General features: G+C 40.9%; 1 protein-coding gene across 6 annotated transcripts in view; it reads left to right on the top strand.

Moving 5' to 3' along the window:
• The window catches only part of LOC138758024 (E3 ubiquitin-protein ligase MARCHF1-like), a 459,755-nt gene that overhangs the window by 327,965 nt on the left and 114,381 nt on the right, over positions 1-17,409 (top strand). The gene's annotated exons all lie outside the window — the stretch shown is intronic.

Below are 17,409 nucleotides of genomic sequence, written 5' to 3'. Positions count from 1 at the left end.
ATGGGCTTCAGATATACAGGGCTGAAATTAATGAAGACAAGGACATGGTTTTTAATCTCTTACATGTACAAAAGATTAAAATGTAGCGACACATGCTGCTAACTACAATTTTTTTAAAAAAACCTAATCATTTGCAGTAAATTGGGCTCTGTCAATTAATTCAAAGTGTTGTTTTGCTGGGAATTTTAATAACATGGTCAATCAATTTGTCTTTGAATGCCGTTGATATTCCGTATGTTTTGTCATCATGGGAAACCAGTAGATTCTACTTGTTGCAAGTACTAGTCAGTGTCATATGTAATCAAGGGATTGACTTTGGGAGAATCACCTCTGAATTAGGCATTTTGATCTAATACTTTGCTTATAACACATAGCAGAAGTGTCTCCAATACAACTAAACACAATGATTGTTATTCCACTGACAAATGCTGCAAAATAAAATGTATGGACAGACGAAGCCAACTTTTATTTCCTTTTTTTTAAAATTGCACTCTGACTTGGATTTTTCAGCAGACCTGTGTAAAGAGGGTTGCAGAGAGTTACTTTTGCCTCTAGGTTCTTCCATATCAGCAAAGAGCAGAATGGATGCAGTTAATTATTTAACCGGATTTGATTGTGGTCTTTGTACATTTAACAAAATGCTGTCGGTTGACTTGACTCCCATGTGATACATTTTAATTTGATAGAATTTATTGATCTGAAGACATGCAAGCATTTTGTTGGCAATGCTCGAATTATTCGCTTTGATTTTCAGCCTAATATAACAAGTCCTTCCATTTTTTTTTTTGTTGCTCTATTTACATTGACCAGAGGGTATTTAGAAGTTATGGCCATGATTTGTTGTGGAAAATATATGGTAATTATATTGGCTCTTGAATATCTGCAACAATTAACAGATATCATATTTCAATTAAATAAGTGGAATAATTTATCCTCATTACTTGGTCTAAGAGAAGGGTAGCAGGTTTTTGTCTGAATGGATTAAAATGTGCCCCATATTAGTTAAACAGGAGGGTCTGTCAATGTTGGGGTCAAGGGCAATACACAACTGTGCTTACGAAACTCAGCATGTCATGCAGTATATAAGGTAAAGGATAACCACTGTTTTGGGCCTGAGCCCTTTGTCAAGGTATGAGCAAAAGCAGATAGGTGCCTGAATAAAAAGATGGGGTAGGGGTGAGGAGAGGAGTGGAGGGAGGAAGGGTCAAAGGAAGGAGCACAGGCCAATGGGTAAGAGGTCATAGGTGGAAATAGGTGGAAAGGTAGAAGAGAAAAGCTGATAAGTGATAGGAGGCAAGGGTAGCTCTTTGACAGGAGAGGGAAGGGAAAAGGGTAGAGAGCTGGAGAAAAGAAGACACAGGGTTAGGGAAAGAAGGGAGTGTTTAATGAAAATTAGAGATGTCATTGTTAATGCTCTCTAGGTGGAGAGTTCCCAGATAGAATACAAGGTATTGTTCTTCCAATTTGCGCTTAGGCTTAGTTTGGCAGTGCCTGATTCCATGGATAGACATGTCGATAGGGGAGTACAGTGTGGAATTGAAGTGTCTAACCCCTGTTATGCAGCGGACAGAGGAAAGGAGCTCAACGAAACAATCTTGTAGTCCACATGCAGTCTCAGAGATGTGGCAGAGGCTACATCTGGAGCACTAGATGCAATGGATTACCCCTGCAGATGCTTCATTTTCAAGGACTATTTGGGGCCCCAAATGGTGGTGAGGATGGAGGTGTGACCACAAGGGTAGCATTTCTTGTGGTCACAGGCATAGCTATCGACAGGGCGAACAGCAGGAAGGGATGAGTGGACACCAATGTAGCATCCACCCAGAGGAGGAAGAGTTGAAGGGCCCTGCCCTTGTCGGCTTGTAGCGTGAATTGCTCCATAAAGAACCCAAATAGGTATCACTTTAATTCTATAGTTCATGCCTTCTTCTGTCGAAAAGGAGAAGAAAATACCTGATTCTGTTTTGGTGAACATGTGCTGAAAAGTGGCCAAAAGTACATTATTATGAAATGTATGGTTCCAGATTTTGTTAATGTGATGGAAGAGTTGTAGTGAACCATAATTTGTTTCTGATAAGTTAAATAAAGGTACTTTAATACTTGGGAAACTTGAACATATTTTAAATAATACAAAATTCTCTCATTATTCCCACCATCAAATAACAAGAAAATTACTGAGCAGGTATGAGGAAAAGAGCAGCAAGTAAAAGTTCAGAATTTGCTATATTATATTCAAAATGTCAAGGGAATGGCAGACTATAATTGTTTCCACCCCTGCTCAACAATTGAGTAACCCAGTAACCATAAGCAAACTCAGCTGAATGAAAGTGATGAGAGCATGTTAAAGGTTGTCATCGGGGACCAGTCTATCACTTGGAAAGCTGAGAATTAAAAAATGACATATCACATGGATTTGCTCAAGGCACCCACTTCCTCCTCAAGTGGAAAAAGAACAAGGAATTGCCAAACTATCTGGCTACAAATTACAAATTGGTCATTCATATCTTTTCACAAGGCTGCATGCTTTCATCACACTGGCCAGATTTTGAAAGCAAGCAGCTGAAAAGAGCCATAGGAGGTTGTATTTGTGAGGTAAGTGTCTGATAGATTGTGGCCCAGAAAGAGTAGAAGCAATTTTAGTCAGGCTGTCAAACTTCTGATTAAGCCTTCACCTTCCCACCATGTGAAAGGCAGCTCGTTCCTCCCATTGTCAGATTCTCATGGGATCAGGTGTGAGATATTTAAGAATCAAAGGGTGGTCATACCAAAGGAGGACATGCATGGTCATAGGTTACACATATATATAGATATCTATATAGATATATATATAGATATCTATATATATCTATATAGATATCTATATATATATCTATATATATATGTGTGTGTGTGTGTGTGTGTGTGTGTGTGCGTGTGTGTGTGTATATATATATATGACCATGTCCTCCTTTTGGAGTGCCCACCCTTCCACAATCTGGCATTTTGCTCACTTTTTATGATGTTCATCAATCTATTTTTTTGCAATGCCTTGAATTCTCATACCAGGGTTAAACACAAACAAATAATTTTAATTTTCTATGTATTATGCTATTTTATTCACATTTACTTGTTGCTGAGCTTTATAAAAGCAAGAGAATATTGAGCTACTAATTGGCCATGGAAATGAAAGACCTCTAATGAGAAAGTCAGACCAAATTTCTTAATTACATAGATGGGTTGTGGAAAATGCAAGCACTTAATTTACTAACATTAAACCACAAGTCACCTGAAACCATTGATCAGTCATAGGCTCACTGTTAATCTTTTAAAGGTTTGCTGCCCAAAAATAGGTCAGATGACAAAGGAGTTGAATGGAATTTGACCATTGATCAACAACAAACAACTCTTTCTTTCCATTGGTGAACATTAGGTTGACAACAGAAATGGGAAAATTGAGAGATAATTGTGGCCTGTGGATTTGTGCCTTAGGGTTTTCTGCTGTAGTGTTAGTATTAGCATGGTTGAAGGTGGCTTGCCTTGTACATTACAGATGGCAATTTAATCTTTCCCTTTGCAGTGCCACAAGGTGGTTTACATTTCAGATGATGTTAATGACGTCATGTTCTGTAATTCCAAGGAATTTTGTAATTATCTTGCATTTAGCCTTGATCTGTAATCGAGCTTTGATTGAGTCAGAATTGCTTTTATAAGAGTTGTCATTGTTTGCCAAATTTAAAAATTGAGATAGTAAGTTAAAAGTATGGAGAAGTTCCCATAGAAATGGGGATGGCCTCTTCAAAGCATGCATGAGTCTTTTTGTCCAGTGCTTCCAACTCAAGTATTTGGATTGACTGAGTTTAGAATCTCCTACAGCCTGTTTGAAAAATAAATTGGTGTGTGACAATCGTGCACGTCTTAGAAGCTGCTGATATATGTGACCCTTTGAATTTAGTGCAAAATTAAATTGGCCATCCTTCTTTTATGAGAATTCCATAAGACATTTGAAAATCACTTCATGTTTTAGGCAGAGTAGGCTCTGATCGTGATTAAACACAGAGCACTGTTTACTTTCTATGGGCAAAAGATGACACTCAGACACTGGAGTCTCATTATCAATGGGAGCAAGGTGTGCCAACATGATGAAAAAAGGTCAAGAACCTGTAGAGTCTGCAGAGTTTCATTATGGGACCTCTTCATGGGTCAGAGGAAGGAAGAGGTGAGCAGGTATTATTCTAAGGGCTTTAACTGGGCCAGGTTTATTTAATTAATTGGTTAATAGGTCAATTGGTCAAGGACCAATAGAAGGAGGGTAGGTATTAGGGAGCGGCCAGAGAGGAGTGGCCTGGTGAAGGAATGGGACTTCCAGGCTTTGGCTAAAGCAAGTGAGGAGAAAGGTGGCCTTTCTTATTTACCCTTCATAGGTCAGTTTTCATTAAAGGGCTGAGACTTGCCTGTGGGGTTAATACTCTGCTCAAGTTGCCAGATGTGGGAACCATGGGAGAGTTCCACCCTCCCAAGTGGCCATGTCTGTGCCAAGTGCAACGAGGTGAAGTTCCTTAGAATCCGGGTTAGTGATCTGGAGATCCAGCCCCTGGACCAACAGCTCATCAGGGAAAATGAGGAGGCAAGTGAGAGGACCTTTACCCTCCCCAGAGTGCATGCGTTCAAGGGGTGTACCGGGACGGAACTATTAAAGGGTAAAATTAAGGAACTGGAGTTGCAACTTGATGATCTGAGGCTTATTAGGGAAAGTGAGGAAGTTATTGACATGACTTTCAAGCAGGTGGTTAGCCCCCAGACAGGTAAGTGGACTACTGTCAAGGGTGGGAGGAAGGTTGCTCAGTCAGTAGAGAGCACTCCAGTGGCTACTCCTCTTAGCAACAAATATATTGTATTGGATGATGTTGAGGAAGATGGGGAGTCTGAGGTTGGATCAAGGGAGCCAGTGGTGCAGAATGAAAAGAGAGATAAGGTGGTTATTGGGGACTCCATCATCGGGGAACAGACAGAAGGTTCTGCGCACCTGACAAGTATTCCCGCATGGTATGTTGCCTTCCAGGAGTCAGAGTGCGGGATATCTCAAACAGGGTTCATGGTATTCTGAGAGGAATGTGTGAGCAACCGGACGTCCTGGTACACGTGGGTACCAATGACCTAGACAAATTGAGGGAGGAGGTCCTGAAGAGGGAATACCGTGAGCTAGGACGGAGATTAAAAAGCAGGACCTCCAAGGTCATAATCTCAGGGTTGCTACCTGTGCTACATGTGGGAAGGGGCAAAAATGAAACAATCAGAAAATTGAATGTAGTGCTGGAGGATTGGCACATGGTGCATCATTGGGATCTCTTCTGGGGGAGATATAACCTCTACAGGAAGGATGGGTTGCACCTGAATCCAAAGGGGGCAAATATACTTGCAACAAGGTTTAACAATGCTGTTGGATATGTTTTAAACAGAACTGGCAGGGGGAGGGGAACCAGACTGATAGGGAAATATATAGGAAGGAGAACATATGGGAAGTTCCAATAGTCTGTGAAATCTCAAAGCCAAAGGGAGCAAAGAGGGATAGGAGAGTTTCAGAGAGGGTGTCAGGTAGCAAATTGGAGAGAGCAGGGTGGTACAGTTTCAAGGTATTGTAAATGAATGTACGGAGTATAAGGAATAAAATAGATGAGCTTGAGGCACAAATGGACATTGGAGGTTATGATGTTATTGGAGTAATGGAGACATGGCTGCAGAAGGGACAGGAATGGGAAATTAATGTTCCAGGATATACGTCCTATCGAAAAGACAGAAAGTTAGGTAGAGGAGGTGGGGTGCCTCTGTTGGTGAAGAATGAAATTCAGGCGATGGAAAGGAAAGACATTGAATCAGATGGAGTAGAGTCTGGATAGATTGCAAAGGCAAAAGAACCATAATGGGGGTCATATACAGACCTCCAAACAGTGGCTCTGATGTGGGAATCAGTATAAATAAAGAATTAAAAATGGCATGTCAGAGTGGTAGTGATACAGTAGTTATGGGTGACTTCAACTTGCAAGTGGACTGGAAAAATCAAGTAGGTGTGGGAAAGCTAGAGATTGAGTTTATTGAATGTCTCCGAGATGCATTCTTGGAGCAGCTTGTGACAGAACCTACCAGGGGGAAATCGATTCTGGACTTGATACTGTGCAACGACATGGAGTTAATAAGGGACCTTGAAGTAGGGGTGCCATTAGGTAAGAGTGACCATAATATGATTATTTTTAATTTGCAAATGGAAAGGGAGAAGAGAAGAAAGTCAGAAACATTAGTGCTACAGCTAAATAAGGGTGACTATACAGCTATGAGGGAGGAGCTAGCCAAAATAAAATGGAAGGACACTCTAGCTAGGAGGACAACTGGGCAAAAATGGCAGGTATTTCTAGACATTTTTCACAGGATTCAGAATATATTCATTCAAAAGAGGTGGAAAGGATCTACGAGGAGCAAATGACAGCCATGGCTGACAAAGGAAATCAAGTGCAGTATCAGGTCTAAAAGAAAAAAGTATAAGATGTCAAAACAAAGTGTGAGGTTAGAGGATTGGGAGGCCTTTAAAAACCAACAGAGAAAAACTAAGAAAGTCATTCAGGAGGGGAAAATGAAGTATGAGGGCAAATTGGAAAGTAATATAAAATGGGATAACAAAAGCTTCTTCAGATATGTTAAAAGGAAGAAATTGGTTAGGGCCAAAATTGGGCCCTTGAAAACGGAGAAAGGTGAAATTATCAATGGGAACATGGAGATGGCTGAGGAATTTAACAATTACTTTGAATCTATTTTCACCAAGGAGGATATAGGTTATGATCAGATAAGGGGTAGGGGTCAAGCAGTATCTAGGGACTTGGTGAAATTACTGAAAGAAACAGAGAATTTGATGGATTTTCAGATCCAGAAACAGGTGGTTGTGAGCAAATTGTTAGAACTGAGGCCTGATAAGTTCCCTGGGCCTGATGGGCTACATCCCTGGGTGCTTAGAGAGGTTGCTCTGGAAATTGTGGAAGTACTGGTTGACATTTTCCAAAGTTCTTTAGATTCAGGGGAAGTGCCTGCAGACTGGAGAGTGGCCGATGTAGTACCACTTTTTAAGAAGGGAGGGAGAGAGAATATGGGAAATTAAAGACCGGTCAGCCTGACGTCGGTGGTGGGAAAGATATTGGAATCCATCATTAAAGAGAAATGGTGGAACACTTAGGAAGGAATAATAGTATAGCTGCTCATCAGCATGGGTTCCTTAAAGGAAAATCTTGCTTGACTAATCTCCTGGAATTTTTCGAGGACGTAACAAGGAGGGTGGACTCAGGAGAGCCAGTGGATGTGGTGTACTTGGATTTTCAGAAAGCCTTCGATAAAGTCCCACACAGGAGGCTAGTTAGCAAAATCAAGGAGTATGATATTGGGAGTAGGGTGCTATCATAGATAGATAATTAGTTGAGAAATAAGAAACAAAGTGTTGGGATAAACAGTTCATTTTCTGGATGGCAGGATGTGATAAGTGGGGTCCCGCAGGGGTCGGTGTTGGGCCCTCAGTTGTTTATTATTTATGTAAATGATATGGATGAGGGGATAAATAACTACATACGCAAATTCACAGATGACACTAAAATGGGTGGTAGTGTAAAGAGTGAGGAAGATGCCAGGAAATTGCAAGGGGATTTGGACAGTTTAGGGGAGTGGGCAGAAAGATGGCAGATGAAGTTTAATGTGAGTAAATGTGAGGTTGTCCATTTTGGAGGCAGAAACAAGAGAGCAGAATATTATTTAAATGGTGTTAAGCTTGAGAGTGGGGTAATGAAAAGGGATCTGGGCGTACTTGTTCACCAGTCATTGAAAACTACCGTGCAGATTCAGCAAGCGGTGAAGAAGGCAAATGGTATGTTGGCTTTCATAAAGAGGGATTATGGGAGTAGATAAGCTCTCCTGCAGTTCTACAGGGCGCTGGTCCCCATATTTGAGAAAAGACATACTTGCTATAGAGGGAGTGGAGCGCAGGTTTTCAAGGTTAGTTCTCGGGATAGCAGGATTGTCGTATGTGGATAGGTTAGAAAGACTTGGATTATATGCGATGGAGTTTAGAAGGATGAGGGGAGACATGATTGAGGTGTTTAGGATTATCAAAGGGCTTGACAGGGTGAAATTAGAGCACATGTTCCCAATGATGGGTGAGACTAGGACTAGAAGGTATAGTTTAAGAATACAGGGAAGGTCATTTAACACAGAAATTAGGAATTTTTTTTTACCCAGAGAGTTGTGGGTCTGTGGAATGCATTGCCACAGAGGGTAGTGGGGGCGGATTCGTTAGATAGATTTAAGAGAGAGTTGGATAAGGCTCTTGTGGGCAGGGGAGTTAAGGGTTATTGAAAGGGAAAGATCAGCCATGATCTGACAAATGGCGTTGCTGGCTTGAAGGGCCAATTGGCCTATTCCAGCACCTATTGTCTATTATCTTCACCTGAACCTGTCAGTAAAAACCTCGTTGTGACCTCTATCTCTTTTTCTGATCCTGGTGGCCTGCTGTGCAATTCTGGTGATTTTGCTAATCCTCTATTGCGTTAGTATTGGAGAGTGGGTGACCGGAAGTGAAATGTCATTGAGAAAAAAGATAAGCAAATCTCGTAAGAGAAAAGCAGACATGCTGTAAATAAATAGTTAAAGGCTTAGAACTTCTGGTGCATTTCATTAAGGGCATTAGATGGAGTTATTTATATGTTTTATTTAAAATTTAAAATTCCAAAATAAACATTTACAATATTTCAAATTCAACCCAAATACATGTTTGTGTGTGTATGATATATGTATATGTATGTGTGTATATAAGTAAAATTGAAAAAATCCCCTTCTAGCCCCCAACCTTCCTCACTCCAACCTCCTACAAATGCAAAAAAAGATGAAAGGAAAAAAGAGAGGTCAGGACAAGAGGACCACATCAGGAATATTTCACTTTTTGATATCTTATGGAGACCTATAATAGAAAGGGAATGTTCGAGATTCATTTAAATATTGTTTCGGAGTGCAGAGGATCCAAAAAACCAGCAGCATAGATATGCACCACCACACAAAAGGGTACTTAAACAAAAGTAGTTTTTAATTATATTTTAACAAGAAAACAAAATTAAACTTTAACTTATTACTATCAACTTACTTAACCTACTTAATTCCCCCTTGAATACTAAATGCAGCTGTGTGTATTGTGTATATAGGATTAGAGAAGTTCTTTGGATCACAGTCCAATCTCACTGGTTCCAACCAATTCTTGTACTGTGCACAGAAGTTAGCATTAATAAAGTTTACAGGGGCTTTGGTGCTTAACAGGCAAATGGTAACCACTCAGGAGGGTTCTTGTTGGTCTTCAGAGAGAGATTCCTTTTTGTTCCAGGACATCCACATCTGATTCCTGTTTAATCAGTCTTGCTGACAAAACTTTCCCCCTTCAGGGTTCTCCAGATGATCCTCTTTCTTTCAGGTCACCTTTCAGACAGCCAGACAGCCTTCTTCTTTAACCAGGCAATCTTCCAAAGGCTTGCCAGCTTTGTCCTTCTGGAACTGATTTCTGTCTCCTCTCTCTCTGTCTTACAACCTCCCTCTCTGAGAGCAAAACTATTCTGTCTGCCTGCAAAAATCGCATGCTCTCCCAGGCAAGCTGTATGTTGATACTTTGTTGCTCTTTTGCAAAAAGCACTCTGCAAAAGTCCTGCAAAAATTCTGTTTTAAAACGCGTGTGTGCAAGCTGCTCTTGCAATTCCTCCCAAGCCTCCTCAAAATAATCTGTCACACCTTCCCCCTTGAAAGGGAATTTGAACTCTTGAGTTAAAGTTCAGTTATAACTAAACTGTCTTAAAAAGACAGATAACTAAAAGAGATAACAATACACAATACAAACTTGTCCGTGAACTACTCTTTGCAGATGATGCCGCTTTAGTTGCCCATTCAGAGCCAGCTCTTCAGCGCTTGACGTCCTGCTTTGCGGAAACTGCCAAAATGTTTGGCCTGGAAGTCAGCCTGAAGAAAACTGAGGTCCTCCATCAGCCAGCTCCCCACCATGACTACCAGCCCCCCCACATCTCCATCGGGCACACAAAACTCAAAACGGTCAACCAGTTTACCTATCTCGGCTGCACCATTTCATCAGATGCAAGGATCGACAATGAGATAGACAACAGACTCGCCAAGGCAAATAGCGCCTTTGGAAGACTACACAAAAGAGTCTGGAAAAACAACCAACTGAAAAACCTCACAAAGATAAGCGTATACAGAGCCGTTGTCATACCCACACTCCTGTTCGGCTCCGAATCATGGGTCCTCTACCGGCACCACCTACGGCTCCTAGAACGCTTCCACCAGCGTTGTCTCCGCTCCATCCTCAACATCCATTGGAGCGCTCACACCCCTAACGTCGAGGTACTCGAGATGGCAGAGGTCGACAGCATCGAGTCCACGCTGCTGAAGATCCAGCTGCGCTGGATGGGTCACGTCTCCAGAATGGAGGACCATCGCCTTCCCAAGATCGTATTATATGGCGAGCTCTCCACTGGCCACCGTGACAGAGGTGCACCAAAGAAAAGGTACAAGGACTGCCTAAAGAAATCTCTTGGTGCCTGCCACATTGACCACCACCAGTGGGCTGATAACGCCTCAAACCGTGCATCTTGGCGGCTCACAGTTTGGCGGGCAGCAGCCTCCTTTGAAGAAGACCGCAGAGCCCACCTCACTGACAAAAGGCAAAGGAGGAAAAACCCAACACCCAACCCCAACCAACCAATTTTCCCTTGCAACCGCTGCAATCGTGTCTGCCTGTCCCGCATCGGACTGGTCAGCCACAAACGAGCCTGCAGCTGACGTGGACTTTTTACCCCCTCCATAAATCTTCGTCCGCGAAGCCAAGCCAAAGAAAGATACAGTAATGCAACTTTGAAAGTATTTTTATACATGATTAATTTTAACATCTTGACAATTGGGAATCACAATATTTATACCTCTGATATGGTTAATTTGTTGATCATATTCTTGTAATATGAAACTCCAGTTTAACAATCTTCTGTTTTTATTTCATTTTATTCAAATATACCAGAGGATCGTGATCAGTGAATATAACAATTGGTTCATGAGAGGTACCAAGGTGTATGTCAAAATTCTGCAGAGCAAATATGATAGCAAACAGTTCTTTTTCAATAGTGGAATAGTTCTTTTGAGGAACATTGAATTTTTTTGAAAAGTAGGCAACTGGATGGTCAATTTCATTATTTTTCTGCAATAAAACTGCACCTGCTGCTCCATCACTGGCGTTCACTGCTACAGAAAATGGTCTGTCAAAATCAGGAGATTTTAACATAGGGCATTGACATAGCATCTCCTTTAAATTTTCTAACGCTGCCTGACAATCTTTAGTCCACACAAGTTTCTCCCCTTTCTTCAAAAGATTGGTTAAAGGAAGAGCAACCTCAGCAAAATTTCTTGTAATATCCTGCCATTCCTAAAAACCTTCTCACTGCTTTCTTGCCATTGGGAGTATGAAACTCAGAAATTGCATTCACCTTAGTTTGAATAGGTGCAACGTTGTCACGGCCAACTACATAACCCAAGTATGTTACCATAGCATTTGCAAATGGACTCTTTGCTAAATTAACAGTTAAATTTGCTTTGGATAATCTTGCAAACAATTTGTTCATTTTATTCAAATGTTCTTCCCATTTGTCACTTTTTGTGACCAAGTCAATCATATAAGCATCTGTATGTGTTAACCCTTAGATAACTGAATTAATCATCCTCTGGAATGTTTCAGGGGAATTTTTCATGCCAAAAGGTAACACATTATACTTGTATAAACAGGATGGAGTTACAGAAGCTGAAATATTCTTTCCTCTCTCAGTTAAAGGCACACACCAGTAATCCTTCAACAAATCCAACTTAGTAAGAAATTTAGCTTTGCCAATTTTATCAATGCAGTCATCTATTCTCGGAATAGGATAAGCATCTGTTTTAGTTACTGAATTAACCTTCCTGTAATCTGTACAGAACCTAACAGTTCCATCTGGTTTTGGTACCAGAATACAAGGAGAGCACCAATCCAAATTCAAAGCTCTAATAATATAATTCATCAACATTCCACCTCCTGATCCATGATTTTACTCTTTTGAATGTTTATTCTATATGGGTGCTGTTTTATGGGATTTGCTTTTCCAACATCTACATCATGGTAAATCACTGACATCTTTTTTGGAACATCAGGGAACCAATTTGTGTATTTCAAAATTAATTCTTTCAACTGCATCTGCTCTTGTAACTTAAGATGGCCTAACTTTTCTTCCAAATTTTCTAAAATTGTTGAGTTAGACAGGTGCACAAGAACCATGGTTTATTTAAGGTTACCCTCACAACATTCTTTTTCCATAATCTTATGATCCACCACTTCTTCCACTCTGTCAACAGCCAACACCTCTGATACAGACTGTTCTCCACTACCCTTATTTTCATAATAAGGTTGCATTAACAATTCACCCTTCAAGTCATATCCACCAGCCATTTCTTTAGTCTCCTGTTCAGATACTTCCTTCTCCCTTGAGCTAACAAGATCTGCATCTATTTTCTGTTGCTGAATTAACTCTTTCCTTGACAAAGAGAAATCCTTATTCTCACAATGACCCTGTCTTTCAAAAGTACATCAGAAATACTGAGCAAATCTCTATCAACTGGATTTTCTTCAGCTGTCATAATTTTCTTAGACACAGCCCTAGTTACTGCATATGCAGGATATATCCCACCATCCTCTCTAAGCACATCCTTACTAGGCTGATTTGTCAATCTTAAATCTGACCCAACTTTATCCTCTGCCAAATCATTCCCCAACAAAAATGAGACACCATGCGTGGGTAACTTTGGAAATACTCCTACTACAACAGGCCCTTTGACTAATTCTGAATTTAGCACAACCTTGTGAAGCGATATTGACGCGACCTCACCTCCAACACCTTTAATCATTTTGTAAATATAGGCACCATATTTTCCAAAATATAGGGTATTTATCTCTTAAATTAAAAGTAATTTTCTCAAGTGGAATACAACTCTGAACTTCCACATGCCATCTATCCATTCCCAAGTCAATATCCAATTTCCAAGTTATAGCAATATATTTTATAGCTATTGCCAAAGCAATTTGAATGAATTTCACTTCATACATATTCAGTTTTAATTTAGATTTAACACTCTCATATCTCCCAGTAAAAATGGCATTGGATCCTGTGAGAATTTAATCCCCACTATTCATTCTAATAAATTACCTATTTCAAACCAAAAAAGTTTAAATGTAAAACACTGCCAAGTTGAATGCAAAAATGTACTGACTTCTTGTCCACATCTAAAACAAATCTGAATAAGAATGTTTTATGGCATTGGATGGAGTTGATGATTGCACAGTACTGATCCTCAGACAAGTTTGGAAGCGATTGCACTTATTCTTCTTGGGAAGTGTGTCACCTGGGATCAAAGTCAAGGTAGAGAGAGGTCCAGCAGACAGAGGCAGAAGATCAGCATTAAGGATCATGTGGGCAAATAAGGTGGTGAGGTCTGGTTTGGGGCAGTGGAGGGAAGGAGGGTGCAGTGCTGGTGGAGACGGAGACAGTTGAATGTCTGGGGTGAGGGTAATGGAGATGAGGGGACCTAGATATTAGGAGCTCCAACAGTGTTCATCATGAAGAAGATCAAAGTGATGGGTGTATGAGTGAATCAAAGATTAATGAGGGCCAAACTAGCTGGTCTAATTTCAGAAGTGGTCTGATTTAATGTAGCAATTATTGGATTGTGTGCAACTTGACTTTCAGTGTTACACAAAACCATGCCAGATGTTAAGCATCCAAGCCAGAATGTCTGCAAATTCAGAGACTGGTAAACTACTAAGGGAAGCAAAAAAAGCAAAGGACGGAGTCAATGAAATATTGTTTCCTTGGCCTCTAATCATTGTCTGCAAGTAGTGGTAAATGTAAATCAGGAATATTCGTCTTGCTTCACCTTTTCCTTAGAATTAACAAAAATATATCTTTAGAAGATGCAAAGAAAAAAGTGACATGAAATAAATCCTGATAAGTCTGGCCAACACCATTGCTTCAGTACAGCACAAACAGTTCATGCCACATATTTTTCTGGTGTGCTGTTTGACCTTGTTTGCATGCCCTTCAATTCAGTTGTCCCACCCTGCTAGCAAGCAGAGAGCAATCGATAAGATCATTTAAATGAGTGGTTTTCAAACTGCCCCCTAAACTCACATTCCACCTTTAGCAATCCCTATGCCATAGGTGCTCTGTGACTAGTAGGGGATTACCAAAGGTGGTGTGTGAGTGTGCAGCACTATCAATTAGACCTGACATACCACAATCATATCTTGCATGTGGATGGCCCTATTCCAAGGCAGTACTGAGGGAGGGTATTGAGAGATACCACCTTTATTGGGGATCCAAGAGGGGGAGGAGCTACAGTACCAGTGGCAGCCCAACCAATTTTCTTTGGCTTGGCTTCGCGGACGAAGATTTATGGAGGGGTAATGTCCACGTCAGCTGCAGGTTCGTTTGTGGCTGACAAGTCCGATGCGGGACAGGCAGACACGGTTGCAGCGGTTGCAGGGGAAAATTGGTTGGTTGGGGTTGGGTGTTGGGTTTTTCCTCCTTTGTCTTTTGTCAGTGAGGTGGGCTCTGCGGTCTTCTTCAAAGGAGGTTGCTGCCCAATACAACCACTACAACAACTGCAATACAGAGTTCCACCAAAGAGTGGAAAAAAAAGTTTGAAAGGCACTCTTTTCATTGTACCTAATTGACTTGTTATGTGCACGGTTTCATCAGTCAAAATGGGCCACTGCCCATTTTTCTCAAGTAAGATATTTCAATCACAATTGGGTCCAGAGCAGTGCTTCTCAACCTTCCCTTCCCACTCACGTCCCACCTTAAACAATCCCTTACTAATCACAGAGCACCAATGGCATTGGGATTACTTAAGGTGGAATGTGAGTTTAGGGGGGCAGTTTGAAAACCACTGATTTAAACAAATGACAACAAGAATCAAAATATTCATATTTTCAAATCAGAAGGACCACCCACCATTCTAATGGGTGAGACTTGACTAATATGCCTGCCCTCCTCTGGTTTCTTCTCTGTTGTCTCTTTCTCGTGCTGCTTCTTACTTTGTGCATTATTATTGCTTCTAATTGAAATTTTGAATATGTCAGGCAGCTGTGGAGATGTAAGTGCGGGTCAATTATTACCATTTTTTATTTTAAAATGGGCTGCCTGGATGCCTTGTTAGGAGTAGCCCATGAACTCTGTTGGTTTAAATGAACATCCACACACCAAGAGTCCAGGTAACATGAATGTTGCAGCCTCAATTTTTCATGTGGATCCTGCTTCAGGTCCATTTTAACTTGGTGAGGACGACTACTCTTCCAATCCATGAACAGCTCTGGTTATCTCCAGTCCAAGCAAAGTAGCATGGGATATTGTAAACATTAGGAGAGGTTAATAAGAAGCAAGAATCATATCATGGGAGTTGCCCTCATGGACAAAGCAAGCTGTATCAAAGGGCTCTTTTGATCAGGGAAGTAGGATATGGAAGGGAAAGCCTGAATTTTATTTGTTGAGCTCAGAAGAGAATTCCAACTTCAGTGGACATCCTGTAGGGAATAAAAATAATTTTCCGAAAGGTTCCATTATTTGCATCCTTGGTCTTGTTCCCTGCTGGGTGAGTTTGCTGGGAAGGTTCAAACAAATTTATGGATCAAAATTGTAGCAGCTGATCCCTGATAACTGGGATCTAAGTGATGTATTTTGGAACTTGATGGAGGACTACATGATTGATGGCAGAATTCTTAATAGTGTGGAAAGACAGAGGGACCTTGGGGTCCAAATCCATAGATCTCTCAAGGTTGCTGTGCAGGTTAATGGGGTGGTTAAGAAAATGTAAGGTATGCTGGCCTTCACTAGTCAGAGATTGAGTTCAAGTGTTGTGATATAATCCTGGGACTCTATAAATCTCTGGTAAGACCACACTTGGAATATTGTCTTCAGCTCCGGCCACCTCTTTACAGGAAGGAAATGGAAGCATTGGAGAGGGTGAAGAGGAGATTTACCAGGATGATGCCTGGATTGGAGAATGTGTCTTGTGTGGCGAAGTTAACAGAGCTAGGGCTTTTCTCTTAGGAGCGAAGTAAGATGAGAGGTGACAATAGAAGTCTACAAGTTTATGAGATGCTTAAGTAGGGCATGACATTAGCAAATACCAAAGGACATCTGTATAAGGCGAGGAAAGTTTAAAGGAGATGTCAGGGGCATTTTTTTTTTTTTTTACACGGACTAGTGAGTGTCTGGAACTTGTTCCCAGCAGTGGTGATGGAGGCTGATAAAACATGTACATTTAGAAGACTTTTAGACAGGCACATGGATGCAAGAAAAATAAAGGTTTGCAGTGCGAGGTCAGGAAGGTTTAGGTCAACAGCTCTCAACCTTTTACTTTCCACTTACATACCACTTTAAATATTCCCTATGCCATAGGTGCTCTGTCATTAGTAAGGTATTGCTTAAGGTGGTATGTGGGAGAAAAGAAAAAGTTTGAAAACCACTGTTTTAATCATACCTAATTGACTTGTTAGGTGCATGGTTTCATAACTCCAAAGGAAATGGGCCAATGACATTTCTTCTCAAGCAAAATATTTCAGTAACAATTGGGTCTAGAGCAGTGATTCTCAACCTTCCCTTCCCACTCACAGACCACCTTAAGCGATCCCTTACTAATCACAGAGCTCTGATGGTATAGGGATTACTTAAAATGGTTTGTGAGTGGAAAGAAAAAGGTGGAGAACCACTGGTTTAAATTGTTGAGTAGATGTATATAGGTCAGCACAACATTGTGGGCCAAATATGCTGTAATGTTCTATGTTTATGTTCTAAGATATAACATCAAAATGTCAGAGGAGATTTTTTTTAGATGCCGGATCTCACCAAAATTGGTGACAAGGTGGTACTCCACCTGGAGCTGCCTCCTGAGTTGCCAGAGTGGCACTCCAGTAAGCTCAGGCAGCTCTGCACCTCTGTTTATCTCTCCTTTTTTGCACTGTCAATAAGTGGTCATTCTGCCTTGCCCACAAGAAAAAGAATTTCAGGGCTGTATGTGATGTATGTTCTCTGACTTGGGATCATTTGAGGTAATTTAGACCATAAGACATAGGAGCAGAAAATGGCTATTCAGCCCATTGAGTCTGCCCACAATTCAATCATTAGCTGAACCATTTTCCCACAGCCCCACCGCTCAGCCTTCTCCCCATAATCTTTGATGCCCTTGCTAATCATCCTGTGTTTTATTTGACTTGGTAAAAACTGTTGTGCTCACTTATGAGATGCAAACACCACTGCCAATACCATCAATTGTAGCACACCA

This window comes from Narcine bancroftii, chromosome 3 (assembly GCF_036971445.1).
Source record: "Narcine bancroftii isolate sNarBan1 chromosome 3, sNarBan1.hap1, whole genome shotgun sequence".
Taxonomy (NCBI): Eukaryota; Metazoa; Chordata; class Chondrichthyes; order Torpediniformes; family Narcinidae; genus Narcine; species Narcine bancroftii.
Note: the sequence above shows the minus strand (reverse complement) of the source record. Positions and strands in the feature narration are given on the sequence as shown.